Source organism: Stenella coeruleoalba (genome assembly GCF_951394435.1).
Source record: "Stenella coeruleoalba genome assembly, chromosome: 13".
NCBI classification, from domain to species: domain Eukaryota; kingdom Metazoa; phylum Chordata; class Mammalia; order Artiodactyla; family Delphinidae; genus Stenella; species Stenella coeruleoalba.
Genome location: NC_137159.1, coordinates 79,640,825 through 79,660,886, shown reverse-complemented (window position 1 = coordinate 79,660,886; position 20,062 = coordinate 79,640,825). Strand labels below are relative to the sequence as shown.

At 38.8% G+C, this 20,062-nt stretch overlaps 1 protein-coding gene and 1 long non-coding RNA gene across 6 annotated transcripts in view; one reads left to right on the top strand and one right to left on the bottom strand.

Annotated features, from left to right (window-relative positions):
• Positions 1 to 20,062, top strand: part of LOC307196392 — a 76,590-nt gene that overhangs the window by 35,480 nt on the left and 21,048 nt on the right. The window lies entirely within an intron of this gene.
• LOC307196391 (uncharacterized protein) overlaps positions 7,754 to 20,062 on the bottom strand; it is a gene marked incomplete at its 5' end in the record, with an annotated part of 136,093 nt that continues 123,784 nt past the window's right edge. For 2 of the 5 annotated variants that reach the window (XM_079941282.1, XM_079941284.1), the window contains one exon: positions 9,061 to 10,546. Of the gene's footprint in view, positions 10,547 to 20,062 lie in introns of all 5 variants that reach the window. The other 3 variants (XM_079941283.1, XM_079941285.1, XM_079941286.1) reach the window with 3 other exon arrangements.

Below are 20,062 nucleotides of genomic sequence, written 5' to 3'. Positions count from 1 at the left end.
TGAGCTGATCTCTCTGTGCTATGAGGCTGCTTCCCACTAGCTATCTATTTTACATTTGGAGATGAATATATGTCAATGCCACTCTCTCACTTTGTCCCAGCTTACCCTTCCCCCTCCCTGTGTCCTCAAGTCCATTCTCTATTTTTGGTGTTAGGGAGTGTTCTAATTTCATTCTTTTACAGGTAGCTATTCAGTTTTCTGAGCACCATTTATTGAATAGACTGTCTTTTCTCAACATTATATTCTTGCCTTCTTTGTCATAGATTAGTTGACCATGGGTACATGGGTTTATCTCTGGACTTTCTATCCTGTTCCATTGATCTATATTTCTGATTTTGTGCCAGTATCATACTGTTTTGAGTACTGTAGCTTTGTAGCAATAGTATAGTCTGAAGTCAGGGACCCTGATTCCTCCAGCTCCATTTTTCTTTCTCAAGATTGCTTTGGCTATTCAGGGACTTTTGTGTTTCCATACAAATTGTAAACATTTTTGTTCTAAATCTGTGAAAAATGCCATTGGTAATTGCATAGGGATTGCATTGAATCTGTAGATTGCTTTGCGTAGTATAGTCATCTTGATAATACTGATTCTTCCAATCCAAGAACATGGTATATCTCTCCATCTGTTTATGTCATCTTTGATTTCTTTCATCAGTATCTTACAGTTTTCTGAGTACAGGTCTCTTGCCTCCTAAGGTAGGTTTATTCCTAGGTATTTTATTGTTTCTGATGTGATGGTAAATGGGATTGTTTCTTTAATTTTTTCTGATCTTTTGTTGTTAGTGTTTAGGAATGCAAGAGATTTCTGTGCATTAATTTTGTATCCTGCAACTTTAACAAATTCATTGATAAGATCTAGTAGTTTTCTGGCAGCATCTTTAGGATTTCCTATGTATAGTATCATGTCATCTGCAAACAGTGACAGCTTTACTTCTTCTTTTCCAATTTGTATTCCTTTTATTTCTTTTTCTTCTCTGATTGCTGTGGCTAGAACTTCCAAAACTGTGTTGAATAACAGTGGCGACAGTGGACATCCTTGTCTTGTTCCTGATCTTAGAGGAAATGCTTTCAGTTTTTCACCATTGAGAATGATGTTTGCTGTGGGTTTGTCATATATGACCTTTATTATGTTGTAGGTTCCCTCTGTGCCCTCTTTCTGGAGAGTTTTGATCATAAGTAGGTGTTGAATTTTGTCAAAAGCTTTTTCTGCATCTATTGAAATGATCATATGGTTTTTATCCTTCAATTTGTTAATATGATTTATCACATTGATTGATTTGCATATATTGAAGAATCCTTGCATCCCTGGGATAAATCCCACTTGATCATGGTATTTGATCCTTTTAATGTGTTGTTGGATTCAGTTTGCTAGTATTTTTGTTGAGGATTTTTGCATCTATGTTCATCAGTGATGTTGGCCTGAAATTTTCTTTTTTTGTGATATCTTTGTCTGGTTTTGGTTATCAAGGTAATGGTGGCCTTGTAGAATGAAACTGGGAGTGTTCCTTCCTCTGCAGTTTTTTGAAAGAGTTTCAGAAGGATAGGTGTTAACCCTTCTTTAAAAGTTTGATGGAATTTGCCCGTGAAGCCATCTGGTTCTGGACTTTCATTTGTTGGAAGTTTTTAAATCACAGTTTCAATTTCAGTAGTTGTGATTGGTCTGTCCGTATTTTCTATTTCTTCCTTGTTCAGTCTTGGAAGTTTGTACCTTTCTAAGGATTTGTTCATTTCTTCTAGGTTGTCCATTTTATTGACATATAGTTACTTGTAGTAGTCTCTTATGATCCTTTGTATTTCTGTGGTATCAGTTTTAACTTCCTTTTCATTTCTAATTTTATTGATATGAGTCCTCTCCCCTTTTTCCTTCATGAGTCTGGCCAAAGGTTTATCAATTTTGTTTATCTTCTCAAAGAACCAGCTTTTAATTTCATTGATCTTTGCTATTGTTTTCTTTGTCTCTATTTCATTGATTTCTGCTCTGATCTTTATGATTTATTTCCTTCTACTAACTTTGGGTTTTGTTTGTTCTTTCACTGTTTGCTTAAGGTGTAAAGCTAGGTTGTTTGAGATTTTTCTTGTTTCCTGAGGTAAGATTGTATTGCTGTAAACTTCCCTCTTAGAACTGCTTTTGCTGCATCCCATAGGTTTTGGATCATTGTGCTTTCATTTTTATTTATCTCTAGGTATTTTTTGATTTCCTCTTTGATTTACTCAGTGATCCATTGGTTGTTTAGTAACATTGTTTAGGCTCCATGTGTTTGTGCTTTTTACATTTTTTTTTCTGTAATTGATTTCTCATCTCAGTTTTGAGGTTGATATGATTTCAATTTCCTTAAATTTACCAAGGCTTGATTTGTGGCCCACAAAGTGATCTATCCTGGAGAATGTTCCATGTGCATTTGATAAGAAAGTGTATTCTGCTGCTTTCAGATGGAATGTCCTAAAAGTATCAATTAAGTTTATTTGGTCTAATGTGTCATTTAAGGCTTGTGTTTCCTTACTGATTTTCTGTCTGGATGATCTGTCCATTGGTGTAAGTGGGGTGTTAAAGTCCCCCAGTATTATTATGTTACTGTTGATTTCCCCTTTTATGGCTGTTAACATTTGCCTTACATATTGAGGTGCTCCTATGTTGGGTGCATATATATTTACAATTGTTATATCTTCTTATTGGATTGATCCCTTGATTATTCTGTAGTGTCCTTCCCTTTCTCTTGTAACAGTCTTTATTTTAAAGTCATTTTGTCTAATATGAGTATTGCTATTCCAGCTTTCTTTTGGTTTTCGTTTGCATGGAATACCTTTTTCCATCCCCTCGCTTTCAGTCTGTATGTGTCCCTAGATCTGAAGCGGGTCTCTTGTAGACAGTGTATATACAGGCCTTGTTTTTGTATCCACTCAGCCAGTGTATGTTTTGGTTGGAGCATTTAATCCATTTACATTTAAGGTAATTATTGATATGTATGTTCCTACTGACATTTTCTTAATTGCTTTGGATTTGTCTTTGTAGGTGTTTTTTCTTCCCTTCCTCTTTTGTTCTCTTCTCTTTTGATTTGAGAAACTATCTTTGGTGTTGTGTTTAACAAAATTCTTAAAAAGCTTTCTTCTTTTGATCCTTTGATCCAGTTATTCCAGTTATGAGAGAAAATACATAGTCACAAAACAAAAAGTTTTATGCACAAAGATGTTCACCATTTTATAATAGCAAAAAAAATCTTCAATTAGTTAAATATCTAAATATAGCAAAATGAATAAACAAATTGGCAAACATTCCATGAAAAGCATATTAGCCAGACTTTTAATTTCATATGCTCAGAATGTTGTTCACTTTACCCGAAGTTCTCTTAGAAGAAGATATTTGTATCAGTATGTCGGAATGATTGGCCATTTGGGGGTGGGGGGTGGATGTGGGGAAAGAATAAGAAAAAAACGCTTATCTAGAACATGTTTTGATTAACCTAGGGTCTATGAACAGATCTAGACAGTCAATGAGCCTTCTGAATTTTATGCAAAATTCTGTTTGTATGGATAGGATCTGTGGTATATAGCAAATTTTATGTGCATGTCCATGACTGCTCCACAAGGTAAGTAAGCACTGGTGTTTGGGAGAACTTTTAAGTCCAGACTGATGTACTGTGAGTAGATTAGCTATAGACCCATGTACCAAGAGATGACAAAATATATCTGATATTAAATCTATAGACATATCACTCAAAGACTCATACGGATGGGCAAACTATTGCCCATGGGCCAAACATGGCCATGTTTTATTTTTGTATGGCCCATAGCTAGAACTTTAAAAAATATTTTTAAAGATTTATCATCAGGGGTTGGGGGGTAGGGATAAGGAAGAAAGGTATGAGACAGAGATCACATGTGGCCTGCAAAACTTAAATATTTATTCTGATCCCTTACAGTTTGCCAACCTCTGTCATTAGAACACTGCCAAGTTGCAGAAGAATTTCAATAGACAGTCTCAAATCTGTCCTTCAGTTTTCCACAGAAAGTGAAATTTGACATAATTTTTCTTAAAATCATTTGAAATAGTTGAGTGATTGGTGAATAGCCTTAAAGACTACTGAATTGAATTCTCTGAAGTTGAATTTTCCCAACATTCAGTTCATTGAATCTTAGATGGGAAAACAAAAGGGAGATAATAAAAGAGTATTCATTCTTTACACAAATAGGAATCTATGTACAACCAAAGTGAGTCTTTGGTGTAGATCTACTAGAACCTTCATTAGGTAAGAATGTTGAAGGCTAGCGATTATGTATATTTGAAAAAGTTAAAATTTTTATTTATATTTAAGTATTGCATAATGCAGACTAATTTAGGACTTAGCAAGGGATTTGAGCCTCATAAAATATCTGGAAGTACTTTGGCATTCTAGTTCCATAGATTGCTATTCGTGCTTCTTTACACTAAAGAGACCTGTCCTGGTTTTTGGGTCAGGGTTTAGTTTGGCTCACATATCTTATTTGATAGGCCTTCACTGATTCATTCAAAGTAATGAGGCTTTCCTGTTTTTGGCTAATGAAAGGCCTTTGCAAAGCGTATGAGTTCTGCTCCACTTGTCAGATGTGACCAGAACATTCCTAACAGTTTCAGGAGGGAAAAGAACATCATTTGATGGTACAATTTGGAGGGTATTTTAGGAGAAGGCAGTCTAGCAGAGCACTGTGGAAATCTTTGAGACTGCCACAAACCAAGGGGTTTTCTGGGGTCTTTGTCGATTTATGGGTGAGCCAGTGTGAAGCAGTGGAAAGATCAGAAGACCCATACTCAGCTCTCTATTTGTGTGAACTTGAGTGAATCACTTTATTTCCTTGGGCCTCAGTTTCCTTAAACATAAATTGAGAGGTGTGTTGGGTGGGGCTAAGTGACTTCACATGATCTCTACCCCTAGGTTCCTTGTTGCATGGTTATGGCACTGTTCTGAGACCATCCTTGGATCTCATAGTAATCCAGGCCCTGAATCCTGTTTTTCTCTGGCTCCAGACCAGGTCTGAGCTCTACCTATTGGTCACTAGGAAGCAAGGATTCCATCTACACATCAGTGCTGTGGTATTTCTTCAACAGTCTGGCCTTCCCCACACCAACCCTAGAGAATGTTGTATATGGCTCTACTCCATGATCTCTCTCCACTTCACTCCACTCCAGCCCACATCCGTTCTCTATTTAGACTTTTCCTGAATTCTACAGATGTGAAACATAGGATTGATCATTCATTTATTCAATCTAATATTTTTAAAATTCCAAATAATCAGAACAATTTAACCAACATTCATTTTTGTCTCAATAGCTATGTACCAGGCTTCTGAAGACTTGAGGTCCATCCTCATGCTGGCCTCAGGAATAACAGAACCCATATCAACTTTTTTTTCTTATTTTTTTAATTGAAGTATAGTTGATTTACAATATTGTGTTTATTTCTGCTGTACAACAAAGTGATTCAATTATACATATGTATATATCCTTTTTTAATATTTTCCATTATGGTTTATCATAGGATATTGAATATAGTTCCCTGTGCTATATAATAGGACCTTGTTGTTTATCCATTCTATATATAATAGCTTACATCTGCTAGCCCCAGCCTCCCACTCCATCCCTCCCCCAGCCCCCTCCCCCTTGGCAACCACAAGTCTGTTCTCTATGTCTGTGACTGTGTTTCTGTTTCATAGATAAGTTCATTTGTGTCATATTTTAGATTCCTCATATAAGTGATATATGGTATTTGTCTTTCTCTTTCTGATTTACTTCATTTAGTATGATAATCTCTAGTTTCATCTGTGTTGATGCAAATGGCATTATTTCATTCTTATGGCTGAGTAGTATTCCATTGTGTAATATACCACATCTTTCTTATCCATTCATCTGTCAGTGGACATTGAGGTCATTTCCATGTCTTGGCTATTGTGAGTAATGCTGGTATGCATGTAGAGGTGCACATATCTCTTTGAGTTAGAGTTTTTGTCTGGATATATGCCCAGGAGTTTTTGTCTGGATATATGCCCTGGATTGTATGGTAATTCTAGTTTTCTGAGGAACCTCCATACTGTTTTCCACAGTGCCTGTACCAACTAACATTCCCACCAACAGTGTAGGAGGGTTCCCTTTCCTCCACACCCTCTCCAGTGTTTGTTATTTGTAGGCTTTTTAATGGCCGCCATTCTGACCGGTGTGAGGTGATACCTCATTGTAGTTTTATGCAGGCCTCTCACTGTTGTGGCCTCTCCCATTGCGGAGCACAGGCTCCAGACGTGCAGGTTCAGCGGCCATGGATCATGGGCCCAGCCGCTCCGTGGCATGTGGGATCTTCCCGGACCGGGGCATGAACCTGTGTCCCCTGCATCGGCACGCGGCCTCTCAACCACTGCGCCACCAGGGAAGCCCCTCATTGTAGTTTTGATTTGCATTTCTCTAACGATTAGAGATGTTGAGCATCTTTTCATGTGCCTATTGGCCATCTGTAGTTCTTCTTTGGAAAAAATGTCTATTTAGGTCTTTTGCCCATTTTTCAATTGGGTTGTTTTTTGTTGTTTAGTTGTATGAACTGTTTGTATATTTTGGAAATTAAGCCCTTGTTGGGTGCATCATTTGCAAATATTTTCTCCCATTCTATAGGTTGTCTTTTTGTTTTGTTTATGGTATGTCCTTTGCTGTGCAAAAGCTTTTAAGTTCATTTAGGTCCCATTTGTTTATTTTTGTTTTTATTTCTATTGCTTTAGGAGACTGACCTAAGAAACCTAAGAAAACATTGGCATGATTTATGACAGAGAATATATTGCCTATGATCTCTTTTAGGAGTTTTATGGTGTCGTGTCTTATGTTTAAGTCTTTAAGCCGTTTTGAGTTTATTCTTGTGTATGGTGAGAAGGGTGTGTTCTAACCTCACCGATTCACACGTGGCTGTCCAACTTTCCCAACACCACTTACTAAAGAGACTTTTTCCCACTGTATATTCTTGCCTCCTTTGTTGAAGATTAATTGACCATAGGTGTGTGGGTTTATTTCTGGGCTCTCTCTTCTGTTCCATTGATCCATATGTCTATTTTGCCGGTTTGATTACTGTAGCGTTGTTGTACTGTCTGAAGCCTGGGAGGGTTATGCCTCCTGCTTTGTTCTTTTTCTTTAGGATTGCTTTCTGGGTCTTTCATGGTTCCATATGCATTTCAGCATTGTTTCTAGTTCTGTGAAAAATGTCATGGGTAATTTGATAGGGATCACATTAAATCTGCAGATTGCTTTGGGTAGTGTGGCCATTCTAACAACATTAATTCTTCCCATCCAAGAGCGTGAGAACCCATCTCAATTTACTGCCCTAGCCAACGAGACACACTGCACCAGGTGGAATTCTCTCACCTCACACTGAATTAGCATTGTATCAAAGTAACTTTACACCAAAATATTGTTTCAAACCTTGGGATTAGTTACTCTACTGCATGACTGTCATCTTAGGTTACTCCACATACTGTTGGTTCTGTACTTCCCTAAACCCCCTTCTTGGGTTCTTTCTGCTGTTTCATTCAAATCTGCAATTTTTTCTGGTGAACATGCTTGCCTACACATGGAAATACTTGGCTGTGCATTTCCTCTGATCTAACCACAACTTGGCTTGGCCCGGAGAATTCCCCTTCCCATGTACCTCTAACAAAGGACCACTAGTCAGTATCCTTCCCTCACCCCGTATTGCTCCAGATCTTTCCATCTTTATGTGAAGCCCTGTCATAATTGGAAATCATACATTTACCTCCACACGGGTCACATGAAATAACAATTGAAGTTTTTTGCTTTTAACTGGAGAGTCACACTGATGATTATCACTGTTTTACCAAAAAGCTCAGATTAACAATTCAATATCTCTTTGTCAACACAAATACAAAGGAATAGAACCATTACAGAAATAATGAAGTTTGCTTGGCCAAACTTCAAAAACAAAGAAATTCTTAAAGGAACAATTTAACAAAAAAGGTTCCTAGTGGTGAAAAGTTGGAAACCAGAAACTTCAATTGTAGCATATTTACTTCTTCCAAGACCCCCTACGCAGAATGCTCGAACATTAGAAGGGCTGCCAGGAAGTTTGGCCAGGAGTCAAGCAGGCAGCCAAGCTGAGATGCTAGGCCGGGAAAGTTATCAATCAGGTCAAACCCACCTGGCTGGTTTATGACTTCTTGGAAACCTCCAAGTTTGATACACACTAGCCCTCAGCCACAACCATCCCACTTTTCCTTGCCTGTAAATTTGAGAGTTAGTTGGTGAAACTGTAACACTTATTTAGAAACTGTAACACTTATTTAAAGTAACTCAGTCACTTTACAGATGAGGAATTTGATGCATGAGGAGGAATGACTTGTTCAATGTCACAGTCAGGAGAGGAACTAAAACTCAAGTCACTTGTTATCTCACTTGTTTCTGTTATGCAACATGACAATGGGGTGAAACAGAAATTTTAAAAATACTGCCAGGGAAGAAACCAAAATGAATTGAATAATTAAAGAATGATAAATAATATAAAATATATATAGATATATATCACATAAAATGCATATTATAGATATATATCACATAAAATGCATATTGATACATAAAATAATATATAAATAACAGTAAATTGACTAAAAACAGATTCATTGCAAAGATAAATAAAATACCTGGGGCTGAGACTATCTAGTAAGAAATGTTGGTTTCCTATTTGTGTTTACTTACTGCGTAAGATGAGCACCTACAAATACTAAGCCTTCACAGCAGGGGACCATCCACATTAAATCCACGTGTCCAATGGTTTAATCATTCTGAATATTTGAATCCACTGATTTTCTTGTGAATATTTTTTGAAATGCCTAGTTGTTTATTGTGCTATAGATGTAGTCAGAGTTCTTAATGTATACTTCAGTTAGGTATATCAAGATGTTAGACGAAGATCCAGAACTTAGGAAAGCATATATATATATTTTTTAAGCAATCATCCTGGTCTCAAACAGCTCTCAGTCAGGTGTGGGAGAGACACTAAACACATCATTCCAGGATAAGGCCATCATTCCTGGGAGGGTGTTGTGTATAGGACATCTGGTTGTGCATGTGAGAACAGATGACATCAAGGTGGAAAAAAAAGAAAAAGGAATTTAATTCCAACCTGCCTTTCAAGGTTCCAAAATGTAAATACTATGAAGTATATCTTTCCCAGAGCACCCGGAAAGGGAGAAAAGGCTCACAGGTGTGTCATATCGTGGGATCACCACGGTGGAATTCAGGAAGGAGAGGACTTCAATTAACGTTCTGGTTCGCTTTCCCAGCCTTTTGGGAAGCGTGGGAGTGATGAGCTGACCGCGTTTGTGTGTCTGTGAGGGGGATACAAGCTCTGTTGTTGGCAGTTGCAACGTGGAGGTTGAATCAGGACATGCAGTAACTTTGTGCTCATGAGCTCCCAGCAGCCTGACAAAGTGGAAAGAACAGGGGATTTAGAGCCAAGAAAAGTTCTACTAAAATAGTAGTCTTTTGACGTGAAGCTCATTATCACACTTGCCCAAGCTTCAGTTTCTTCATCTTTAAAGTAAGGAGAGTCATAGCCACTGTGCAGGATTTCCAGAGGATAAAAACAAACGGGATCATATATGAAAGGCATCTGGCACTTAAGGGAGCTACTCATCATTCTCCTGCCCTCTTCTCTCACTGCTGGGTCCATTAAAGGACCTCCCCAGCCGGACACCCTATTCCCTGTCCCTGTATCACCCAGAACATCCTGTTCACCACAGCCAGTGCCCCTCAGCCCATACTTTCGTACCTGCCACTACTCTGATTTAAAAAAAAAAAGAAAAATGCTGCCTTTACCTGAAGAACCTGGTGTAAACTTTTATGAAAGCACTCAAGGCCTTGCCTAACCTGCCTCTCCAACCCCTTTTCCAACCTCTCCAATTCCTCCCGGACCTACCTGGGGACGGGCATGCAGCAGCCTTGCCACCTAGAATGCCCTTGTTTTTCTCCTCTACGCCTTCAATTCCTACAGATTTCCTTAAAGTTCAGCTTATACACTCACTGCCTTCTCGAACATTCCCAGGTAATTTTGGCCCATAGGCCTAGCACCCTCTTTGGAAATATGGCATGTATTGGCCATGCCATTAATTTAGCAGATTCTCTGTTATAGCCACATAATTCTCAGTTCTTTAATGTGTTAAGCCTTTATGGTAGGTGCCTTAAGTACTTCTGGATTGTTCCACATGTGAGGTCTCTTCTCCCCAATTAGACAAGTTTCTCAAGGGCAGGATAATGCCAGTTATCACATGTTTAATATTATCCACAGGATGTATGAAGTGGCATGGTCTAGAGAGAAGATAAAACAGTATTTTCTTTGAAACAGGAGGCACTTAGGTTTTGAGTACACTGGTTATATTTAATTAAAACGATTGATTAATATAAATAAAAGTATGAATTTTCTCACCTCCAGCTTCTTGGGGATAAAATATATAGGTCAACCCTAAAAGACACAAATCTCTTATCTGCTGGTTCCTTAGTCACCACCTTCCATTCCAGATGAATGTGCATAGCCTGAGATGGAAAGAAAAAAACCCAGGTGGCAAGTAAAGTTCTGACAAGCAGTTGTGCTCACCACCCGTCAGTTCCCAGCACAGCATGAGGTCACCTGAGCAATGGACTTGAAACACAATTGAAACAAACAAGGGTAGATGGTGAATTTCTAGCCTGACTGCTCCTAAACATACTCTTTCTTGGCCTCCCTTTGAAGTTCTGCAAAAATAAGGCTGATGAAGGGATTCTTTCATGTTCCCCAGGCCTCATGAAACCTATCATAACACCTCCCACATTCTGTACCTTTTCAGAATCTGGCTAAGGAAAGCAAACACACACGCATGCCCCCTACAGTCCTCCATCACTGTGTGGGCCTTTCATTTCACAGTCCTCTTGAAAGTGTTATTTGTGAAGCTTAAAATATGTGAGCTTTCAGGGGGAGGAGACAAGTGCTCTGGAGAAAATAACACACCAGGATAAACCACATCACATGGTTTCTTCTGGGACACATTTTGTTCTGGGAAAACGTCCTAATAGACTCTGAGTTAAGTGTTACTGCATATCACAACACTGTGCCTGGGAAAATACAATGATATTTTGTATGATGATATTGTAGTGAAATACTAGTTCTTCAGTACCGTAAGCAGCAGACTGATGTGCAACATCTACTAAACATAGTGAGCACTGACTATCTAATATATCAAACAGCTCTGTGTACAGGATTGGTTTTAGGGAAGGGAGGCAGATTTCATAAAGGAAGGTGTGATACAAATTTTTTAACATCTTTATTGGAGTATAATTGCTTTACAATGGTGTGTTAGTTTCTGCTTTAAAACAAAATGAATCAGCAATGTATATACATATGTTCCCATATCTCCTCCCTCTTGCGTCTCCCTCCCACCCTCCCTATCCCACCCCTCCAGGTGGTCACAAAGCACCAAGCTGATCTCCCTGTGCTATGCGGCTGCTTCCGACTAGCTATCTACCTTACGTTTGGTAGTGTATATATGTCCATGCCTCTCTCTTACCCTTACCCCTCCCCATATCCTCAAGTCCATTCTCTAGTAGGTCTGTGTCTTTATTCCTGTCTTACTCCTAGGTTCTTCATGACATTTTTTTCCTTAAATTCCATATATATGTGTTAGCATATGGTATTTGTCTCTCTCTTTCTGAATTACTTCACTCTGTATGACAGACTCTAGGTCTATCCACCTCATTACAAATAGCTCAATTTCGTTTCTTTTTATGGCTGAGTAATATTCCATCGTATATATGTGCCACATCTTCTTTATCCATTCATCCGATGAGGGACACTTAGGTTGTTTCCATCTCTGGGCTATTGTAAATAGAGCTGCAGTGAACATTTTGGTACATGACTCGTTTTGAATTATGGTTTTCTCAGGATATATGCCCAGTACTGGGATTGCTGGGTCATGTGGTAGTTCTATTTGTAGTTTTTTAAGGAACCTCCATACTGTTCTCCACAGTGGCTGTATCAATTCACATTCCAACAAACAGTGCAAGAGGGTTCCCTTTTCTCCACACCCTCTCCAGCATTTATTGCTTCTAGATTTTTTGATGATGGCCATTCTGACTGGTGTGAGATGATATCTCATTGTAGCTTTGTTTTGCATTTCTCTAATGATTAGTGATGTTGAGCATTCTTTCATGTGTTTCTTGGCAGTCTGTATATCTTCTTTGGAGAAATGTTTATTTAGGTCTTCTGCCCATTTTTGGATTGGGTTGTTTGTTTGTTATTAAGCTGCATGAGCTGCTTGTAAATTTTGGAGATTAATCCTTTGTCAGTTACTTCATTTGCAAATATTTTCTCCCATTCTGAGGGTTGTCCTTTGGTCTTGTTTATGGTTTCCTTTGCTGTGCAAAGGCTTTGAAGTTTCATTAAGTGCCATTTATTTTTGTTTTTATTTCCATTTCTCTAGGAGGTGGGTCAAAAATGATCTTGCTGTGATTTATGTCATAGAGTGTCCTGCCTATGTTTGCCTCTAAGAGTTTGATAGTTTCTGGCCTTACACTTAGGTCTTTAATCCATTTTGAGCTTATTTTTGTGTATGGTGTTAGGGAGTGTTCTAATCTCATACTTTTATATATACCTGTCCAGTTTTCCCAGCACCACTTATTGAAGAGGCTGTCCTTTCTCCACTGTACATTCCTGCCTCCTTTATCAAAGATAAGGTGACCATAGGTGCATGGGTTTATCTCTGGGCTTTCTATCCTGTTCCACTGATCTATATTTCTGTTTTTGTGTCAGTACCATACTGTCTTGATTACTGTAGCTTTGTAGTATAGTCTGAAGTCAGGGAGCCTCATTCCTCCAGCTCCGTTTTTCGTTCTCAAGATTGCTTTGGCTATTCGGGGTCTTTTGTGTTTCCATACAAATTGTGAAATTTTTTGTTCTAGTTCTGTGAAAAATGCCAGTGGTAGTTTGATAGGGATTGCACTGAATCTGTAGATTGCTTTGGGTAGTAGAGTCATTTTCACAATGTTGATTCTTCCAATCCAAGAACATGGTATATCTCTCCATCTATTTGTATCATCTTTAATTTCTTTCATCAGTGTCTGATAATTTTCTGCATACAGGTGTTTGTTTTGTCTCCTTAGGTAGGTTTATTCCTAGATATTTTATTCTTTTTGTTGCAATGGTAAATGGGAGTGTTTTCTTAATTTCACTTTCAGATTTTTCTTCATTAGTGTATAGGAATGCCAGAGATTTCTGTGCATTAATTTTGTATCCTGCTACTTTACCAAATTCATTGATTAGCTCTAGTAGTTTTCTGGTAGAGTCTTTAGGATTCTCTATGTATAGTATCATGTGATCTGCAAACAGTGACAGCTTTACTTCTTCTTTTCTGATTTGGATTCCTTTTATTTCCTTTTCTTCTCTGATTGCTGTGGCTAAAACTTCCAAAACAATGTTGAATAAGAGTGGTGAGAGTGGGCAACCTTCTCTTGTTCCTGATCTTACTGGAAATGCTTTCAGTTTTTCACCATTGAGGACGATGTTGGCTGTGGGTTTGTCATATATGGCCTTTATTACGTTGAGGAAAGTTCCCTCTATGCCCACTTTCTGCAGGGTTTTTATCATAAATGGGTGTTGAATTTTGTCAAAAGCTTTCTCTGCATCTATTGAGATGATCATATGGTTTTTCTCCTTCAGTTTGTTAATATGGTTTATCACGTTCATTGATTTACATATATTGAAGAATCCTTGCATTCCTGGAATTAACCCCACTTGATGATTGTGTATGATCCGTTTAATGTGCTGTTGGATTCTGTTTGCTAGTATTTTGTTGACGAATTTTGCATCTGTTTTCATCAGTGATATTGGCCTGTAGTTTTCTTTGTGACATCTGTTAACCTTATGGGGATTCCCTTGTGTGTTATTTGTTGTTTTTCCCTTGTTGCTTTTAATATGTTTTCTTTGTATTTAATTTTTGAGTTTGTTTAATATGTGTCTTGGCGTATTTCTCCTTGGATTTATCCTGTATGGGACTCTCTGTGCTTCCTGGACTTGATTAACTATTTCCTTTCCCATATTAGGGAAGTTCTCTAATCTCTTCAAATATTTTCTCAGTCCCTTTCTTTTTCTCTTCTTCTTCTGGAACCCCTATAATTCGAATGTTGGTGCATTTAATGTTGTCCCAGAGGTCTCTGAGACTTTCCTCAGTTGTTTTCATTCTTTTTTCCTTATTTTTCATTTCATGTATTGTGTTCATCATTTTTTGTTTCATCTTTAGTTCTTCTAGGTCCTTGTTAAATGTTTCTTGCATTTTGTCTATTCTATTTCCAAGATTTTTACTATCATTATTCTGAATTCTTTTTCAGGTAGACTGCCTATTTCCTCTTCATTTGTTAGGTCTGGTGGGTTTTTATCTTGCTTCTTCATCTGCTGTGTGTTTTTCTGTCTTCTCATTTTGCTTATCTTACTGTGTTTGGGGTCTCCATTTTGCAGGCTGCAGGTTCGTAGTTCCTGTTGGTGTCTGTCCCCAGTGGCTAAGGTTGGTTCAGTGGGTTGTGTATGCTTCCTGGTGGAGGGGACTAGGGCATGTGTTCTGGTGGATGAGGCTGGATCTTGGTGGGCAGGTCCACGTCTGGTGGTGTGTTTTGGGGTGTCTGTGGACTTACTATGATTTTAGGCAGCCTCTCTGCTAATAGGTGGGGTTGTGTTCCTGTCTTGGCATAGGATGTCCAACACTGTAGCTTACTGGTCGTTGAGTGAAGCTGGGTGCTGGTGTTGACAAGGAGATCTCTGGTAGATTTTCGCCATTTGATATTATGTGGAGCTGGGAGGTCTCTTGTGGACCAGTGTCCTGAAGTTGTCTCTCCCACCTCAGAGGCACAGCACTGACTCCTGGCTGCAGCACCAAGAGCCTTTCATCCACATGGCTCAGCATAAAAAGGAGAAAAAGTAGAAAGAATTAGTAGAAGTAGAAATAGAAAGAATTAGTAGAAAGAAAGAAAGGAGGGAGGGATGAAGGAAGGAGGGAAGGAAAGAAAGAAGATAAAGTAAGGTAAAATAAAATATAGTAAGATAAAATTATTAAAATATTATTGAGAAAAAAACGGATGGATAGAACCTTAGGGCAAATAGTGGAAGCAATGCTATACAGACAAAATCTCACAGAGAAGCATACACATACACACTGACAAAAAGAGGAAAAGGGGGAAAAATCATAAATCTTGTTCTCAAAGTCTACCTCCTTAATTGGGGATGATTCGTTGTCTATTCATGTATTCCACAGATGCAGGGTACATCAAGTTGATTGTGGAGCTTTAATCCGCTGCTTCTGAGGCTGCTGGGAGAGATTTCCCTTTTGCTTCTTTGTTTTCACAGCTCCCAGGGCCTCAGCTTTGGATTTGGCCCCGCCTCTGCGTGTAGTTGCTGGCGGGCATCTCTTCTTTGCTCAGACAGGATGGGGTTAAAGGAGCCGCTGATTCAGGGACTCTGGCTGACTCAGGCCAGGGGGAGGGAGGGGTGCGGGGCAAGCCTGTGGCAGCAGAGGCTGGTGTGATGTTGCACCAGCCTGAGGCGCACCATGCATTCTCCTGGGGAAGTTGTCCTTGGATCACGGGACCCTGGCAATGGCGGGCTGCACAGTCTCCCTGGAAGTGGGGTGTGGATAGTGATCTGTGCTCGCACACAGGCTTCTTGGGTGGCAGCCTTAGCATCTCATGCCCACCTCTGGGGTCCGCGGTTAGCCACGGCTCATGCCTGTCTCTGGAGCTCCTTTAAGCAGCGCTCTTAGTCTGTTCTCCTCGTGCACCAGGAAACAAAGAGGGAAGAAAAAGTCTCCTGGCTCTTCAGCAGCTCCAGACCTTTTCCTGGACTCCCTCTCGGCTAGCCGTGGCACACTAACCCCCTGCAGGCTGTGTTCACGCCGCCAACCCCAGTCCTCTCCCTGTGCTCTGACCGACGCCTCAGCTCGCAGCCCCGCCCACCCCGGCGGGTGAGCAGACAAGCCTCTCGGGCTGGTGAGTGCCAGTCGGCACCGATCCTCTGTGGGGGAATCTCTCTGCTTTGCCCTCCACACCCCTGTTGCTGCGCTCTCATCTGCAGGTCCAAAGCTTCCCCCTCCGCCACCTGCAGTCTCTGCCTGCGAAGGGGCTTCTAGTGTGTGGAAACCTTTCCTCCTTCACAGCTCCCTCCCACTGGTGCAGGTCCTGTCCCTATCCTTTTGTCTCTGTTTATTCTTTTTTCTTTTGCCCTACCCAGGTACATGCGGGGGTTTTTGCCTTTTGGGAGGTCTTCTGCCAGTGTTCAGTAGGTTCTCTGTAGGAGTTGTTCCACGTGTAGATGTATTTCTGGTGTATCTGTGGGGAGGAAGGTGATCTCCGTGTCTTACCCTCCGCCATCTTCCCGGAAGGCTCCAACCGAAGTCTTCGTGATAGAAATTTTTGCCAGCTGCTTTTTTATTCCAAAATGAAAAATAGAGGTGCAGCTTGCTGGGGAGACAGTACAATACAGTGTACAAAGCACAGTCTTGGGTCACAAAGACCTAAACCGCTGTAAAGGCACCATGATTTTATGTGTTCTACACCTTTGGGTGAGTCACTTAGTACAACTTCTTTGTAGTTTAGTTTCCTGGTTTTACACATAGGTGTAATAACTCCTTCATATGATTTTTCTCTTTATGGTCAGTATAATAATGTACAGCTTCTGAAATATGCTAAACAATTAATGGTCATTATGGTTCTTGTCATTATCATGATGAAGGATCAAGAGATGTTGTGCAGCATCTGACAGAACTGCTGCCCCAACATCTTTCTCACCAGCATCAAATCATCTACCCTTACACACAAGGGAGAGCAAGACCATGCCAGGCCCCTAGCATTCTCATGACTGCTGAAGGCACTCTGACTTTCCCTGAAGACTTTCCCTGAAGTCTGCTGATAAGAAAAATGTAAAGAATGAGAAACAAACATATAAGCTGTTAGGATTTATGGGCTATGAGCATTCATGATCTCCTCAAGAAAATCCATTTCTTTACTTTATAGGCAGTTTTAACTACCAATACAGTGCCCCAAAACTTTAGAGTCCTATCCATCAGAAATTCAAAATTTTTTTCCTTCAATCTTTGCATATTAATTTTATATTACTGCTGTAACAAATTGCTGACTTAGTGGTAACACAAATTTATCATCAAACAGTTCTGTCAGACATCTGACACGGGTCTCACAAAGTGTTTGTAGGGCTACATTCCTTCCAGAGGTTCTAGGGTTAAATCCATTAAATCCATTTTCTTGCATTTTTAATTCTCTAGAAGTCACCCACCTCCCTTGGCTCATGACTCCCTTCCTCCACCTTCAAAACCAGCAACATTACATCTCTCTGACCCCCTCTTTGCCTCCCTCTTCCTCTCTTATGTTGAGCTCACCTGGATGATCCAGGATAACCACGCTGTTTATCTGCTACCTTAATTTCCCTTTGTCATGTAACTTAACATATTCACAGGTTCTAAGTATTAGGATATGGGCATTTTGGGGCTAGCCATTATTCTGCCTAACTCAGTTTTGCCTTTAGATCTTTTTCCAAGGAAAGAAACAACTGCAAAGAACCAAGAAACATGTAACAAAATAGCAACAACTACATACCTATCAATAATCACTTTAAAAGTAAATGGGCTAAATGCTCCAGTCAAAAGATAGGGTGGCTGAATGGTTAAAAAAAGGACCCATACAAATTCTGTCTACAAGAGCCTCACTTCAGAGCTAAAGATACACACAGATTAAAGGTGAGCGGTAGATTTCCATGCAAATGGAAGTAAAAAGAAAGTTGGGGTAGCAATATTCATATCAGTAGACTTTAAAACCGAGTCTATAACAAAAGACAAAGAAGGGCATTATATATCATTTATCATTACATATAATGATAAAAGAGTCAATCCAAGAAGAGAACATTCTCAAACATATACCCTAATACAGGAGCACCTAAATATATAAAGCAAATATTAACAGACATAAAGGGAGAAATTGTAATACTCCACTTACATCAATGGATAGATCATCCAGACATAAAATCAATAAGGAAACAGTGGCCTTAAATGACACAATAGATATCTATAGAACATCCATCCAAAACCAACAGAATACACATTCTTTTCAAGCACACATGGAACTTTCTCCAAGATAGATCACCATGCTAGGCCACAAAACAGGTCTCAGTAAATTTAAGACTGAAATCATATCAAGCAACTTTACTGACCACAACAGTAAGAAACTAGAAATCAACTCTAGGAAGAAAACTGGAAAAACCACAAACACATGGAGACTAAACACCATGCTACTACAAAAGTAATGGGTCAATGAAGAAATCAAAGACGATATCAAAAAAATACCTTGAGACGAATGAAAATAGAAATACAACTTTCCAAAATCTGTGGGACACAGCAAAAGTATTTCTAAGAAGGAAGTTCATAGCAATACAGGCCTACCTAATGAAGCAAGAGAAGTCTCAAATGAAAAGCCTAACTTTCAACCTAAAGGAATTAGAAAAGAACAGAGGCAAAAATTAGCAGAAGGAAGGAAATAATAAAGATCAGAGCAGAAATAAATAAAATAGAGACCAAAAAACAATAGAAAAGATCAGTGAAACTAAGAGCTGGTTTGTTGAAAAGATAAACAAAATTGATAAATCTTTAGCCAGACTCATCAAGAAAAAAGAGAGAGGGGGTCCAAACAAGTACAATTACAATCAATATGACATAAATACAAACAATGATAAGAGAATACTATGAACAGATATACGTCAACAAATTGGAAAACCTAGACGAAATGGATAAATAACTAGAAATATATAATCATCCAAGACCAAATTAGGAAGAAGTAGTAAATCTGAACAGACTAATCACTAATCAAAAAACTGCCAACAAGCAATAGTTCAGGACCAGACAAGAGGAATTCTACCAAACAGTTAAAGAAGAGTCAATACCTATCCTTCTCAAACTATGTCAAAAAAATGAAGAGGAGGGAACACTTTCAAACTCATTCTACAAGGCCAGCATTACCCCGATACTAAAACCAGACAAAGACACCACAAAAAATGAAAATTACAGGCAAATATCCCCGACGAACCTAGATTCAAAAATCCTCAACAAAATATTAGCAAACTGAATTCAACAATACATTAAAAAGATCATACATTATTATCAAGTGGAATTTATCTCAGGGATGCAAGGATGGGTCAATAGCTACAAATCAATCAACATGCTACACTACATTAACAAAGGATAAAAATTACATGATCATCTCAATAGACGCAGAAAAAGCATCTGACATGATCATCTCAATAGACGCAGAAAAAGCATCTGACAAAATTCAACATCATCTCATGATACAAGTTCTCAACAAAATTAGTAGACAAAGTTAGTAGAGATGGAAAATATCTCCACATAATAAAGGCCATTTATGACACACCCTAGCTAATATTTATTGGAAGTTGTAGCCACAACAGACAACAAAAAAATGATAAAAGGCATCCAAACTGGAAGGGGCTAGAAGTAAAAGTGCCACTATTTGAGGATGATATGATACTATATATAGAAAGAGTCTACCTAAAGACTTCATTAAAAAAACTGTTAGAATAAATGAATTCAGTAAATTTGTAGAATAAAAAGTTAATGTACAGAAATTTGTTGCATTTTTATACACTAAAAATGAACTATCAGAAAGCAAAATCAAGAAAACAGTCCCATTTAAAATCAAATCAGAAAGAATAAAACACTTAGAAATAAACTTAACCAAGGAGGGGAAAAACCTATAGGCTGAAAAATAAGACACTGATGAAAGAAATTGAAGACAGCACAAATAAATGGAAAGATATACCATGCTCATGAATGAAAGATATACCATGCTCATGGATCACATGAATTAATAGTGCTACAATGTCCATACTACCCAAAGCAGTCTACAAATTCCATGTACTCACTATGAAAATACCCTTGGCATTTTTGACAAAACTAGAATAAATAATCCTAAAACTTGTATGTGACCACAATAGACCCCAAATAGCCAAAGAAATCT